We start from the raw sequence: 14,914 nt of genomic DNA on the forward strand, positions 1-14,914 counted from the left end.
ATAATTCGGTTATGCTAGCTAAGATTGCTTGGAGAATTATTCATCATCCTAAAACTCTAATTTCGAAGCTCTTACATAAGCAGTATCACAAATGAGGATCATTCTTGACTGCCAAAGAGGGAAGGAAAACTTTGTGGGGATGGAAGGGCATCTTACAAGGTAGAAGGTGATAGAATTGATGAGATTATGAGCGCATAGGATTGTGACCAGTTTTTGTTTATCATTGGTCATGTCTTTAATTAGTTAGTTGAGTGGTATACAAATGTATAAATACCAACAGTTGTAATTATTACACACAAGTTGAATGAATGAAAATATTCAGTTTTAACAAACTTTCCTTCTCTACTCTCTCTCTCTCTCTCTCTATCTATTTTTCTCTCCCTTTCTTTCTCTTTCTCTCTCTCCCTCTCTCTCTCTTGAGGTTGCTTCGTTCGTAAGTTTTCACACTATTATTGTGGTATCTTCGGTGAGAATGGCTGACTCTTTCTCTCTCTCTCTCTCTCTCTCTTTCTTGAGGTTGCTTCGTTCGTAAGTTTTCACACTATTATTGTGGTATCTTCGGTGAGAATGGCTGACACATCTGATTGACGATCTGTCTTGCTTTCACTTACTTTTCTCTAGTTACGCTCAGTATTGGTTGCTATTTCTCAAACTCCGATCATGTTCTGGTTTGCTAAGTTCTTCAAAGGTTGTTGTTGATGCTGTGTTGATTCTCTCAGTCGATACAGTTGATGAGTGTTGTTAATCGTTTCTATGAACTCATTTCTTCAGGTTCTATAGCTCCTTCTTACTTTTCTACTCCGAATTACTGATATGTGATTTTACAAATGTCTGATATTTCCGAACCCTAGGATTTGGGGATTTCTTGATTTGTATTACTCAATCTTTTGTTTTTGTGGTTGATTGTTGATTGTTGTTGTTGAGTGCTACTTTCTTAGTAGTGATTTACTCTTGAGTGTTGAAATTACTCAAGATTGTTGATTTTTTGCAAACAAGTTGTTCTTCCTTATTCAGTCCATTTGTGTTGTATTTCTGGAAATAATGGTCAATTTTGCTCAATTAGCTCTTACGTAGTCTCTAATTTCGTCCTAAGTTCTGAGTATTGGTAACATTGTAACGGTGAAATTTGTTACTTGGAACTTTTAAATGGATCTATTACTGGAAGGAATTGGGATTATTGGTTTTGTGCATGGCTCTATCCCATGTCCTAATCTATTTAGGGATTTTGAATATGAGGAAGAAACTGTTGAAATAACCAAATTGTGTCTAATGCATACAAAATATGAAAAATTCACGACAAAGCTTTGATGACCTTAATTTCTGCTACATTGTCACCTTCTGCATTATCTTGTATCATTGGTTGTCCTAGTTCAAAAGAGATGTGGATAAATCTTCGAAAAGGTTTTTCTAGTGTCACTAGAACAAGCATTGTACAACTCAAGATTGATCTTAAGAACATTAAAAAATAACCTAAATCTGTTGATGTATATGTTCAAAAAATCAAAGAATCGAGATATCAATTAGCAAGTGTTGGTGTCCCTATTTCTGATGAGGACATTGTTATTGTTGCACTAAGGGATCTACCTTGTGAGTATAAAACAATCAAGGCAGTTATTTGTGGCAGGGAAAACCTAGTTTCAGTCAAAGAATTGAGGTCTTAATTAAAAGCTGAGGAAACCACTATGGATCACACTACTAAACAAATTCATTTGATTTCTGCCATGTTTACTCAAACCTCTGGTTCTAATTTTGAACAAGGTGGTCCCCTTGGGACATAGGTTGCACCAATGTCACAATGTTATGGTTTTGCATTTGGTTATTCGTTGTCATTTATAACACTGTTAAACATGTCATCTCAAGGATTTTAGCAGTTTCCTCAAGGCTTTCAACAGTTACCTATGCCTTATGTCCCTATGGCTTTTGCTACTCAAAATGGTTATGGTTCATACAATAATTTTAGGGGCAACAATTTCAAAGGCAAAGGGAAAGGGAAAAACTTTTATTTTGGACCTTCCATTGGCTCTGGAGGTCAGTACAATGGCTCCAATTCACAGTTTTTCCCTCAATGAGATTATTCTCAGACTTAGTTCAGTGGTGGTCCTTTCAATTCCCCTCGTCTCTCGGTATGGTGGTCCATAATAGTCAATGTCCGAGTATTACAATATACTTCAAATCTGTCAAATCTATGATAAAAAGGGCCATTCTACTTTAAACTATTTTCAAAATGGTTGTCAAATATGTGATAGGGTTGGTTACATTACTACTAAATGTTTTGATAAGAACATGTCATCTTATCAGATGTTTCCAGGAGGATCATTTCAGGGTTTTCAATCCTCAATGCATGGTTCACCTTATGGTCAAGCTCCTTTGTGGCCTCAATTTGGTCCTACTCAAGTCATGTCTTCATAGACTCAAGGTTCACAGTTTCAACCTCTTGCTATGTCACAGATTTATTAACCTAACATGTCACAGTCTCATACTCCCATTGCAATGCAAGTGACAAATGGTCCTTCCTCATTAGCCCCTCAACAGGTGTTTTGGTTCTTGACTCTGGATAAACCAATCATATAACCTCTGACCTCTCAAATTTGTAAATGGCAAATGCTTATCCATCTAATGAGATAATGACTAGTGCTAGTGGTGAAGGTTTGGTCATCAGACATATTGGTCCTTCTTCTTTTCCCAATAAATCACATAATTTTAGGTTGAATTTTGTGTTACATGTACCAAAATGGTCTTAATACTTATTATCTATGAATCAATTGTGCAGAGATGATAAGTGTAGATATATTGCTGTTGATGTTTCACTTTGTTACATGTACCAAAATTGTCATAACGCTTATTCTCGAGTTGCCTTTGTTGGTCAAAATGTTTCATCTGAGTTATGGCATTGCAGATTAGGACATCCTGCACACTTAAAAGTCACTACAGCACTTTGTAAATTAATCTCATATACCATTTACTTGTAACTCAAAACCTTATACTTGTAAAGCTTGCTTGCAAGGCAAGTTTACCAAATTACCTTTCCCTGTAATTGCTTCAAAGTCTGTTACACCTTTTGAAGTAATTCACACTGCTGTTTGGGGTCATTCACCCAGTTTGGCTATTGAAGGCTACAAATATTATGTTTCCTTTATAGACGAATGTACAAGATATGCTTGGATTTTCCCTATAATGAAGAAAGCTGCAGTGTTCTGATAGGAGCTTATTTATGTGACTTAGTTAGCTTGTTTTCTTGCATTTTCATAGCTAGCTTTTGTTTATTATAGTGATTTAAGCTATTTTTATGTGTTTGTAGGTCCAAATGACAAAGTTGGCAAGAAAGTACAATTTAGAGCATTATGAAGCAGTTTTGGGCCACGAAGGGATATCATATGAATGGAGCAAGGTGGATGAACGTTTTTTAAGTTCAAAGAGGCTAGGAATGTGCTACAAATCTGGAAGAATGAATTCAAGACAAAGAAGATAAGGAATCAGCAAAAAAGAAGGAACATTATCCAAAACATTATCTTATCCAAACTAACCTTATCTTATCTTATCCTATCCTAATCTTATCCTACCTTAATTCCAGCTACAAGGGGCGATTAATTTCACATTAAATCACCTACAAATCAGGTTTCTAGAAGCCAAGACAGTATCCCTAAAAGTTTGCCGCACCTAGCCCTTCTAGAAGCTCTATTTCCTGCTGCAGGGACTACTCCTTTTCCTCCCTGGAATCTGATTAGAAGTATCCTTATTCCTTGTTGATTTGGAGTCCTAATTCCCCTCATTTTCAGCCTATGCCGTGCATATTCCTCTCCCTATAAATACAAACTGCCGCAACACTCATAATTAACCATCTTTCACCAATTGCACCATACATCCATCATACTCAGAAATCCCTTTTGTGTCGCAGCTTTGCAAGGAGAAAGGAGAGGAGACCCTTTGCCGTGCCCTATCATTTTTGCCGTGCCCTGTCATTCAAGTTTGTATTGCTAGAACATTCTTAGGTGTATTCTATCATTTGTTTTCAATGTTTAATTTAAGTTATCTTTGTTTAATTGCAAACATGAGGAACTAAACTCGTTTTGGCTAGAGGCGAATTCAAAGCCATAAACAAATATTGCATATGAATTGATTACTTTCAGTTATGATTTCATGAATCGTGAATCAATTTGCTTAACTGTTTGATTCAGAACTTATTCTTGTATGTTGATTAAGGAGGCCTACTTAGTTTGCATGCTTGGATTTGATGCTAAAATATAAGGGGATTTCACCTAATAGCTATGAACTTATATTTACAAGTAGTGGAGGTCACTGGTCATGATCGTTTTAAGTGAATTCCTGGCAGGAGTATCATGATGTTCATAGTTACGAATGCTTTGTCAATGCTTATGATTTTCATAGAACTTAATTATCTTTGATATGTATCTCCATCATGCTGTTTGTGTAGGGAACTTGATAAGAATAATTTGGTTGTGACGCTGAGTCCAATTCAATGAACTTAGGAAAATTTGAGGTTTAATTAGTGTTGTGCATGATTAATCTAGGGCGTTGTCATTCATGGTTTATAGGAAGAATAACTGGAAATCGATTCGTATACATATGTTTCATGTGTGGAGAAGGACCCTCTAGCTAGTCATTCATCTCTTAAAAACACCCCAAGTTCATATTACATTTTGTTAATTTCTGCAAGTAACTTAGTTAAGTTTTAAATGCGTCAAAAAACCAACCCCCCCTTTATATTTTGTGTCTTTAGGTTAGAATTTGTCCAAATTGGTGTCTTTTTAATGTTTTAAGTATTTTTCGTTTAGAATTCGTCCAAAGTCATCTTTAGTGTTAGTTTTGAGTCAATTTGTATGTTTTGTGTAGTTTTTAGTAGTTTGAGTCAGTTTTGAGTCATAAGAGTCTAGTTTAGTGTTTTTAAGTCTAGTTAAGTAAAATAGAGTCTAATTTGAGTAGATTAGCAGTCCCTCCTAATCCCCGGCCTAGAACGATCCCTATTTATCCATACTACAATTGTCAGAAAGAGGGTTTAATTTGTGTGCTAGTTTAATTTCACATCAAATTTTGGCGCCGTTGTCGGGGATTAGTAAAATTGCTAATCACCCTGTTTATTTATTTATTTTACTTTTGATATTTTATTTAGTTTTCTTTCTTTGATTTTAGGTACTAGAGAAGCAAGACATGGCAATTGCTAATCTTCAAGCTCAAATGGCAAATCTTACTTCTCAGTTGTTGCAGTATATCAAAAGGACCACAATGAAAAGTGTCCCTACATTTGGTGTGTCCTGTAGGCAAGGATATCAAACTCATTAACTTCCTCAATTAACTGAGAATGGAGGTGTTTGGGGTTATCAAGGCCATAATCAATCAAGGAACAACCTGTTTTCCAACACTTACAATTCAGATTGGAGAGATAATTCAAATTTTATGTGGACCCTTAACAATTTCAACAAGACGCATATTAGCAGCAATCTAAGGAGTTCTATTCAAGACCTATGCAGCCACCATAGCCTCCCCCACAACAATTCCAATCGAATTCAAGTATGTCTTTGGATAATGATAAAGTTATTCAATTACTCACTGATAGGAGCATATTTATGCGACTTAATTGGCTTGTTCTCGTGCATTTACGTTGTGTTTCTTTAGTTATTTTAGTGTTTAAAGTCACTTTTGTGTGTTTTCAGATTCCAAAGCCGAAGTGTGCAAAATGATGTAATTTGGAGCCTTTTGGAGCAAAAGGAATGGATGAATTGAAGACTTGAAGAAATTAGGATTCCTAATCAACGAAGGATTTCTAATTGAAGATGGATTCCTAATCACATGAGGATTCCTAGAAGAACAAGGATTCCTACTCCAAGAAGGATTCCTACTTGAAATAGGAAAGTTAAGCCAAGGTTTCCTACTTTGGTTTGACCTTTCCTAAATGTTCCTAAGTTTTATCAACTTTGAAGGCATCCTAAGCATTCTAGGACATCAAATAAACATCCCTTGCACATTGTGAACCCTTGCCACACCCCCTTGGTATTTCCTCTTCCTTGTCGTGCAAGGGAGAGGGTTATTTCCTGAATCTATGCTTTAAAACACTTTCCTAATCTATTTCAAACCCTTGCCGCACCTTTTAGCTAATTTCCATTAAGTTTCTGATTTTGTTTCCTATTTCTAGAAGCCTTAGACTTAATTTCTGATTACCTAAATAACCTAGGGTTTTAATTCCTGAAATCCTTTAAATAAAACTCTCTTTTGCAGCCACAAAAGATCCATCTACTATCCATTCACGCCAGAAACTAGCCTCCACTCTCAACCGCACCATTCTACCACCATTCACCCTAATTTCTGCCTAGAAACATACCTAGCCGACCCCTACATTCATCCAACCCATAAACCTATCATTCTACATCATCCATAACTCCCAAAACTCACCCCCAACCCTTGTGCCACAACAAAGGAGAGGAAGAAGAAGTACTTGAAGGTTCTAGCTGTTCAACATCGAATCGTTGGAATATTTAGGTGTTCTCTTTCTTATATTTACAATGTATAAATCTGTTTTCCTTTGTTTTGTGAACATGAGGAACTAAGCCTTTTTGGCTAGGGGGTTATTCGATACCATGATTATGCTTGCAAGATGAATTGATTACGTCTAATTGTTATTTCATGAATTGTGAATGCAATTTGCTTAACCGTTTGATTGATGACTTATTTTTGTGTGTTAATTAAGGTGGCCAACTTAGTTTTCATGCAGGAATTTGAAGCTAAAACATAAGGAAGTTTCACCTAATAGTTACAACCTTATGTTTACAAGTAGTGGAGGTCGCTTATAAACGATCGTGTTAAGTGAATTCTTGGCAAACGTTTCATGCTTTTTATAGTAACAATTGCCTCGTCAATGCTTATAGTTTTCATGAAGCTTAATGATCTTTGATTGTACCTTTATTGTGCTTTTCACGTAAGGGACTTTTAGAGAATGTTTTGAGTTGTTGCATGTGCATTCCCATCCAATTCACTAACTTTAGGAAAACTTGAAGGTTAAAAAAGTGCTATCACAGTTAACCTAGGGCGTTGAGATTCATAGTTTATTGAAAGAAGCAATTGGAAATCAAAGTTGAATGCAAGTGTATCATGTGTGGAGAAGAACCCTCTAGTTAGTCTATCACCCATCAATTTACTTAGTTCTGTCTAAAATCTGTTTACATTGTTCTTGCTTTGTTTTATTTATTTTCGTCCAAAATCAACCCCATCTTATTTCTTTGAGTCATATTTACTAGAACTTGTCTTAGAATATGTTTTTAGGTGTTTTAGGTCATTAGAAAACCAAAATTCGTCCAAGTTGTGTTAGAGTCCCAAAACTGCCCAGAAAGTGGTTTTTAGGCAGTTTTGAGTGTTTGTTTGCTGTTTTGAGTCTTTTGGTTTGTTTTAGTGTTTTAGAGTTTAGTTTTGCATTCTTTGAGTCTAGTTTAGTATTTTAAACTTTGTTTTACAGATTTGAGTCAGTTTAGAGTGTTTTAGCAATCCCTCCTAATCCCCGGTTTAAGAACGATCCTTACTTATCCATACTACAATTGTCAACAAGAGGGTTAATTTATGTGTTTAGTTATTTTACGCATCACTCACCATTTTGATGCAAGGAATACAAAATCAAACCAAAGAGATGCAAAATCAAGCTAAAGAGGTAGACGAATTGAAGAAGCAAATGAGGCAAGTAGTGGAGTTCATGGGATAGTTTAGAGAACAAGGCAAACTGCCTAGTTCAACCATTGTGAATCCAAGGGGAGGATTTGAATTCGCCAAGGCCATCAAGTTAAAAAGCGACAAGGAAGTTGGAACCGACCCACAAACGTCCAAATTAAGCCAAAAGAAGGACGAAAAGCTACAGCTTGAGGAAGAGGAACAAGACAAGGCCACAGCAAGGGTAAAACAACCTTTGCCGCAGCCTCCTAAAGCTTCTTAGTCATCTAACACAGGTAAGTTAGGTCCAAGTTCTGTTTGTTCTAACTCTATTGCTCCGAATGCACCTTTCCCTGGCAGGTTTATGCAATCTAGGAACGAAGAGAATGAAAAAGACATTCTAGAGACCTTCAGGAAGGTGCAAGTCAATATCCCGCTCCTTGATGCGATAAAGCAAATTATGAAGTATGCTAAGTTTTTTAAGAAGCTTTGTACAACAAAGAAACTAATTCAAGAGAAAGAGGTGGTACATGTAAATGAAAATGTATTTGCAATGTTGCAAAGGAAGCTGCCACCTAAATGCAAAGATCTAGGTAGCTTCACTATCCCTTGTGTAATTGGTAATACAAGGTTTGAACATGCTATGCTAGACTTAGGTGCCTCTATTAATGTCATGCCATATTCTGTTTATGCATCTATGAATCTAGGAGAGCTTGAAAATGATGGAGTTATTATTCAATTAGCCGATCCTTCTAATGCATATCCGAAAGGAGTTTTGGAAGATGTTTTGGTGCAGGTTAACCATTTGATCTTTCCAGTCGATTTCTATGTGCTTGAGATGGAAGATTCAGCCCACTCTCTACCATTGCCAATCTTACTTGGACGACCTTTCATGAAAACAGCCCAAACCAAGATTGATGTGGCCAAGGGAGCGTTAACGATGGAGTTTGGTGGCGATATGATTAAATTCAATGTTTCTGACTCTGTTAAGAATCCTAATGATGTTTGTTCTTGTTTTTCCATAGATGTGATTAAAAATTTAGGGCAGGAAAGTGTAGCCGCACCAATCAAGAAGGATGTATATAGAACCACAATCGAAGAGGGAATTGGAGTGGAGCACAAGGAACACGCCACTACCCAAAAAATACCCAATCTGGCCGAGAGTATCCCTAGTGAATTTGATAACAGTGCTGCTACTTTTGAGCCTTCGTCTTAGTATATGGGTGAGCCACCTATTCCAATTCCAATTCCCATTTCAACTAATAGGTTGTTACCATCTTTGGCTCAGGTGCCCAATCGAATTCAAGTTGGTGGGAGAGTTTGCATTAACTCTAGGAAGCTCAACGCCACAATCAGGAAGGATTATTATCCCCTTCCGTTCATAGATCCAATGCATGGAAGTTTTGAGGAGCATGTCGTGGAGGATGTACCCCTCCATGCCGTGGGCTCCAATGAAGCTTTAGAGGAGGTATCGTCCGGCCGGAAGACGTTAAAGCAAGCGCTTCTTGGGAGGCAACCCATGCGTTCAAATAAAGAAGACCTAGGAATCTCCGGCTCCATGACCAGATTTGCATTCTTAAACTCTACTCTTTATTGCTTTTACTTTGCCATTATTATCGTGATTGTTAGTTGTCTTGTTTTCTTGCTTGCATGTTAGTCTATGTTTGAAACATTGAGGACAATGTTTGGTTTAAGTGTGGGGGGGTAAAATGAGTGTTTTTCATTGATTTTCGTGAGATTTTACCACCCAACACCACTAGAGTTGTATTTCACTATTTTTAAGTGTTTTTATTGTGTTTTGAAGTGTTTTAATGTGTTTTGAAAGAAAAATACGAAAATTTGAAAATAATAATTAGAAAAAGTTTTGAAAAAATCCAAAAAGAGTCGTTTTTGTGTATTTGTGTCTAAGGGTACCTTCCAACACAATGATGAGGATTTGGTTTTTAATTCCATGACTGTTAAAGAAATTACAAACATGGGTGGAAGTTTGATATGCTCTTTGGTTTATACTTGGTTGTAGTTGTCATTAACGAATTCACATGTAATCACAAAGAAAAAAAAATCAGTTTTTGTAACATGCTTGAAGGAAGGAACTCAAATTAACGCTACAATCCTGAGAGACTTAAGCCTAAACTTCGTTTGGAGAGTTATTAATCTGTGAATTCTTGTTTTCTAAAGTCGTTGCATGATCTTGTTAATTCTTTGCTTGGTTGCTACTTAGAATGCGTTTTCATCATTGTAGTTCCAAATACTAGAACTCATGCCAGCTTCATTCAAAGCTTTAAATTGAGTGCATAACATATAACAAGATGAAGTTGCTTAGTTACCACCAGAGCCAAAAAGCCTTAATCCCTTGCATATGTATTGTAGGTTTAATCCCTTTGAGCCTTAATTAGCCTATTTTCTTTGTTAGCCACATTATTGATAGGAGCATATTTATGCGACTTAGTTAGCTTGTTTTCTTGTATTTTCATAGTTAGTTTGTGTTTATTATAGTTATTTACGCTATTTTCGTTTGTTTGTAAGTTTAATTGGCAAAGTTGGCAAGAAAGTGCATTTTGAAGCATTTTAAAGCAATTTTGGGCTGGAATGGATTGCATGCATGTGGTGCACAAGGAATGGACGCTTTTGAAGATCAAATGAAGCAAGGAATGTGCTAAAGAGATGGAGAAATTAATTCAAGACTTGGAAGATGAGTAATCAGCTGCAAGGGGACCCTTCTAGAAGGCATATATCTTCTCTTATACATGTGCCGCACCCACCTTTCTAGAAGCCCTAGAAAGGTGGTGCCCCAAACCCTTCTAGAAACCCTAAAAATCTGCTAGAAACCCTAGTTATTTCGCCCCTTGGATTGGGCCAAGCCTTGTGCGAAAACCCTAAGCCTTTTCCTCCAGAAATTCGGCCAAACCCTAGCGTATAAATATATGTTTTCAGCCATAATTTCAACCACCACACCCCATATAATTCTACACCCCCTTTCAGCCACAAAAACACCAATTAACACCCTTTGCCGCAACTTTGGAGAAGAATGAGCTTTGTCGTGGCTTCCATTGGAGTTCTAAGAGTTCTTTCTTCCCTCGTTTCGTTTCCAAGTTTATTTTTTGTTGCTTTTCAATTGTTATGAACATGTGGAACTAATTCCTTTTTAGTTAGAGGTGAATTCGAAGCCATGGACATATGTTTTATATGAATTGATTACTTTCAGTTATTGTTTCGTAAAACATGAATGTGATTTACTTATCTGTTTGATTGAGAACTTATTCTTGTGTGTTGATTAAGGATGCATACTTAGTTTGCATGCATGAATTTGATGCTAAATTGTAAGGGAATTTCACCTAATCATTATGAACTTATAATTAAAAGTAGTGGAGATTGCTAGTCACAATCGTGTTAAGTAAATTCTGGGCAAGAGTATCATGCAATTCATAGTTATGAATGTCTTGTCAATGCTTATGATTTTCATAGAACTTAATGATCTTTGATATGTATCTCTATCACACTATTCATATAGGGAACTTGAGAAGAATAATTTGGTTGCGATGCGTTGTTCATTCAATTCAATGAATTTAGGGAAATCTGAAAGTTAATTAGTGCATTCACAATTAATTTGGGGCATTGTCATTCATGGTTTAAGGAAACAATACTGGAAATCGATTTATGTTGCATATGTTCATGTGTGGAGAAGGATCCTTTGGCTAAGTTTTTACCATTCAAATCACCCAATTTCATATCTAGTTTACTTTGTTTTGCAATTTGTTTAGTTTAATTAATTTCGTCCAAATCTATCACCCCTTTAATTAAGTGTGTTAGATTAGTTAGAAAAGTGTCTAAATCTATTCAATTTAGTGTTTTGAGTCTTCATAGTCTTAAATTCGTCCAAATAACTCATTAGAGTCTGTTTTAAGTTAATTTCACTTAGTTGTTCTGTTTTGAGTAGTTTGAGTCAGTTTTAAGTCTTAAGTGTATAGTTTTGTGTTTTTGAGTCTAGTTTTGTGTTTTAAAGTTTAATTTGTGTAGATTACCAGCCCTTCTAATCCCCGGCCTAAAACGATCCCTACTTACATATACTACAATCATAGGGTTTTAATTTGAGTGTTAGAATATTTCACATCAATTATCCTTACCTAGCCTAGAATAGGACTATCTGATAGGGATTTTACTACTCATGTGAATGCGATAAAAACTCCTATAATACTTGCAAGAATCACAAGGTTATTGTAGTATAAACAGATCTCGCAATGTCGTTTTCCATAGGGATTATTAAATAATCCGAAACAAACCAGATTCCAATTAATTATTGTAAAATAGAAGTTTAGGTGATTGATTTTATAATCTAATTAAAATGAAAACGAAATTAATGAATTAAAATAAACAATCTGCAATATTAAAGCTAGAGAGAAAAGAAAACAGTTTTGGGAGAATCAAATTAAGAAAGCACTAGGGTTCCACCATCACCTAGCAATTCTATGAACTTTTACCAATTACTTATGATCTACACATGCCACTTTGAAGGGTAGATTTTCCTAATTCATATTCTACTTGGAACCTCCAACATAGAACGTATATCTAACATGCAACCCGTCCGGACGTTCGGATCAAATCTGAACATAAAAGACTCATTATGCTTTATGAAAACCCTTTGAAAAACCATGCAATCCTTAAGACATGGTGTTCATCCTAAGTGAAATTACAATTATTAATCACTAGAAGCCAACGTCAATTTCAGGGAACCTTCCGACCAAAATTGCATCAAATTACTTTTCTAAAGATCCTAATGGTGATCAGGCATTAAGACAATTAGATAGTTTTTATCCCGGTGATTAACAATTCAATATGCATGCAATCAATCATAAGCAATTAAATAAAAATCACATATTCATGCTAAGGCTCAAGGCTTCGCCCTAGCAAAAGAAATTAGTTACGCATATTCATGATTGAAATCATAAAAAAAACATTATTAAGAAAAGGATTGAAAACACCTTCAAGTAGAAAATCTCCAAAACCCTAGCAATTCTCTCTGTCTCCAAAATTGCATAAAATAAATTGTCCCAAAAACTGTAGATGGCCAAGCAATATATTTGCTAAACCACCACACAAACCCTAATCCCCCATAAAAAAACATAACCCTAAATTAAATGGTAAAATTCGCCTAAAATCTGAACAGCCACGTTTTGGACCCATAAGCTACTCCAAAACTGGCCCAATATAGCTGGATTTAATGTTTGGAATATTCTAAACACTTCTCCAGAAGGCCACGAACCCATCTGAGGTCAGCTTGGGCTCCAAAAACGCAATTTAAGCCCAAAAACGTCATTTTCTAGAACTGCACACTGCTTCTTTATTCCATCGCCAGAAAATAACCGCTTGGTGAAAACATCCCAAATTTTGATACAATCAAGCTAAGTGACTCACGAACGTCCTCCAACTAGAATTACTCCAAAATTCATCCGTTTGGTCCTGTTTTTCTCCAGAGGAAGTCGAAAGTCCTATATTAAAAATACAATTCAAAGTATCAAAATTCTTCCAAAATATTAACCAAAATATACTAAGATTATGGTAAAATAAATAATATAAAATATACTCATCAAAATACCCCCAAACTTAGCTTTTTGCTTGTCCTCAAGCAAAATAAGACTCAAACAAAAATAAAAACTAAACAAACTAGACAACTAGCTAAAATTAACTAACAAAAATTTCACCTTCAAGTTGCAATCCATAGCAAATTTTAAAAACTAGAACATCTTTTTAAAAGTTCCAACCAATCCCACCAAAGAGTCTAAGCCATTTAGAATCAATTAGAAAAGAATTCACAAACTTCCTTTGGTATTCAGTGAACCAACATAGTTAAGGAGACTCGACTAAAACTCTTACCTCTCGTCCTTCTTTATTTCACACATACTAACTTTAAATATAACTATTTTTCTTTTTCTCTTCAATTTTTGTTTCCTCTTTTTTTTTTTTCATATATAACAATTTTTTTTTTCAATAACAGTAGTGGTCGTGCAATGTCGGTTCACTTAAACGTTCGATCCAACCCATGTAGCGAGCTTTAGGTCAATGACTCCCAAACCACTAGGGTTTTAGGGCACTAGGTGTAGAACACCCCTAAGGACTTATTAACCCGAGCTGAAAAGGTTACGAAACCAACTAACCACCCTGCCCCATGCCAAAACTCTACCGTTTGACGCGAGAATCACTGCTGATTAGGCAGGACTGGCCCGGCTACTAGGCAAAACCTCGGGTGAGACAATTATTACTTTATTCACAATAATAACTAACTTTACTTCAAACAAAAATTAAAAATAAATTTAGACCAAAAACAAGTGTTTCAATCTCACTCCCCACAAACCCTGTTGGTGTGATGTGCAAAGTTCAAAGTATAATTCATGAATTAGTGTCTAAGCAACAATAAATTGAAAAGACTCTACTGTGGGATTAATCTTCACCATGTCCATTTGTTCTAACGTTTAAAATAATCTATGGATAGTAACTTAAAAAGAATGAAAATTTTTAACGGACACAAAAATTAAAATCCTAAAATGTTATTTTCCCACCCCCAAACTTATTTCACACTTTGTCCTCAAGGTGTGGAAAATAAATAGAAGAAGAAAAAAATAAAAAAATAAAAAATAAAAAAAAATAACATAGAAACTAAATCCTAGGAAACGTAAAAAGACTCTAAGAAAATGACAAATAAAAATAAACATTACAAATAACAAATAAAACAAATAAAACAGAAAATAAGATAAAAGGAAAGGAGCTGGACACACCTGGGAGTCGAACTCAGGAGGATGAGGAACAAAAACCGCTGAAATGCAAAACAAAAACGTCATGGAATGTGCTTCGAACCCGGGACATGGAAGACGTGCAAGAGGCGCTGAACAATAAGCCATGATTGATGGCAACCAAAAAAAAAAAAAAAAAAAAAAAAACAAATAAACAAAAATCTGCACGGGGCCACTTGCTGCACGCAATGCCCTTTTGAAAAAACATTGGATCCCCTTTAAAGAAAGGCATGCAGCTGGCATGCCATTTTGAAAATGGCGTCAGGCATCACAGTCTTCAGTATATGGCAGGCATCAAACCCAGAGCTCAAACGACTCTTTATTAGGGGTGGGTTCGGTACGGTTACCGTACCAAAACCCTCATACCAATTACCGTACCAAATTTTCGGTTTGGTAAAATCTATTACCATTACCATACCAAACTTTCGGTATACCGAAGTTCGGTATTGCCAAATGTTCGGTTGGCATGGTATGGCAATGGT

The 14,914-nt window shown here is 35.8% G+C and overlaps 1 long non-coding RNA gene across 1 annotated transcript; it reads left to right on the forward strand.

The window, feature by feature from the left end:
• Positions 1 to 486: 486 nt before the first annotated feature.
• LOC126617679 (uncharacterized) lies at positions 487 to 4,102 on the forward strand. The gene is made up of 2 exons (XR_007621468.1): positions 487 to 2,416; positions 3,299 to 4,102. It is a non-coding gene; the product is annotated as an uncharacterized LOC126617679 (long non-coding RNA).
• Positions 4,103 to 14,914: the final 10,812 nt, after the last annotated feature.

The sequence above is a fragment of the Malus sylvestris genome, chromosome 4, assembly GCF_916048215.2.
Source record: "Malus sylvestris chromosome 4, drMalSylv7.2, whole genome shotgun sequence".
In the NCBI taxonomy this organism is placed as follows: domain Eukaryota; kingdom Viridiplantae; phylum Streptophyta; class Magnoliopsida; order Rosales; family Rosaceae; genus Malus; species Malus sylvestris.